Below are 1,885 nucleotides of genomic sequence, written 5' to 3'. Positions count from 1 at the left end.
CAGCCAATTTAACACACAAACATAACTACCACAATAACTAAGACATGTATCAATTTATATGTACAACAGTACTCTGAGAATTCCAGTTATTCCATATCCTGGTCAATGACTGGTATTCATCAGTGTTTTCCATTTCAGCCATTCCAGTGAGTGTGTAATGGGATGCCACTGTGATTTTAATCTTCATTTTCCAGATAATTCATGCTATTAAACAACTTTTTTGTATATTTATTGGTCACGTGGATATTATCTTTGTCAAGCACCTATATAAGGGTCCTACCCATTTTATCAGTTGTCTGCCATTATCTTACTGATTTCTAGAAGTTACTCATATATTCTGAATACAAAACCTTTGTTATTATGTGTGTTGCATATTATCTTTTCTCACGCTGTCTTTACATGAACTGAAGTTATTAATAGGGAGCTCTGGTGGCATAGTGCCTAAGGCATATGACTGCTAACCAGAAGGCTGGCACTTCAAAGCCACCAGCCACTCCTCAGAAGAAAGATTGGGCAATCTACTTCTGTAGTGATATTGCCTCAGAAACCAAAGGAAGGGTCGCTGTGAATTGGATCCAACTCGACGGCAGTAAGTTTGGTTTAGTTTTTTGAAGTTATTATTGCTAATAAATATATTTATCTATAACACTCCAAAAGTCAATAAATACAGAAGAGGCTCTCTGAAGCTAAATTCTTTTGTTTTGTTTGTTTGTTTCTGAGTATATCTAACAAAGTGTTGGTAAGTAGAAGTCCTACTGAAAAACCAAACTCACTACCGTCGATTGGATCTGACTCACAGCAACCCCTCCTTGGGTTTCCGAGGCGGTATCACTATGGAAGTAGATTGCCCAACCTTCCTTCCCAGGAGTGGCTGGTGGGTTTGAACTGCCAGCTTTCTGGTTAGCAGTCAAATGCCTTAGGCACTACGCCACCAGTTTTAAAGTTCTTGTGTTTTAGGTGCCATCAGGTCTATTTTTGACTCATAGTGACCCCGTGAGAGAGCAAAACTTCCCCTCAGGGTTTTCCAGGAAACAGATCACCAGCTCTTTCCTCCACAGAGCAGGCTGGGTGGGTTCAACCACCACCAGTGGATTAGTCAAGGGCTTAACCAATGTGCAACTTAATTTTTAAAGAAAGTACTTTACATAAATTTTAAACTTCCCTTGGAAGGAATATTTTTCTACCTTTATCTCCTTAGTCTAAAGTGATGTTGTTCAATACTGTAGCCACATGGAGACATTTAAATTTTTAATAAAATTTAAAATTCAGTTCCTTAGTAGCACTAACTACATTTCAAGCACTCAATAATCACATATGGCTAGTGGCTACCATATAAGACAGAGCAGATGTAGAACATTTCCATCACTGAAGAAAACTGTATTGGCTAGTGCTGATCTATATCTACATAGTACTGTGCCTACCGCTGACCTTCAAAATTCCCTGCGGTGCATTTTCTTTCTTTCTTTATTATTTATTTATTTATTTATTGTGATTTGGGTAAACAATTACAGAGAAATTCACTTTCCATACAGCAGTTCCATACACTGTGTCTCATGACATTGACCACAATTTACCACAATGCAACATCTCCCCTCATACTTCTTCCAGATAGTTACCTCTTCCCTGTGTCCATCCCTCCATGCACTCCTGCCCCCTGACCTGTCTCCCTGTCCGTAAGCAGCCCTTCTTTCTCCCACGATTGTTCTCTCCTAGGAGTGTATCTACCTAAGGTAAATGTTCAACTCATATGCTTATCTATTGTTTGGCTGGAAGCCACAGGTGTGAGTTCAATTCCAGACCTGAAGGGCAGCTAGGGGTCATAGTCTCAGTGGTTCCACCAGGCTCTGTCAGACCAGCAACCTGGTCCCCCCCCCCTTTTTTTTTT

This window comes from Orycteropus afer, unplaced genomic scaffold (genome assembly GCF_000298275.1).
Source record: "Orycteropus afer afer isolate SDZICR_OR568_19922 unplaced genomic scaffold, OryAfe1.0 scaffold00033, whole genome shotgun sequence".
In the NCBI taxonomy this organism is placed as follows: Eukaryota; Metazoa; Chordata; class Mammalia; order Tubulidentata; family Orycteropodidae; genus Orycteropus; species Orycteropus afer.
This window is presented reverse-complemented; position numbering follows the sequence as displayed.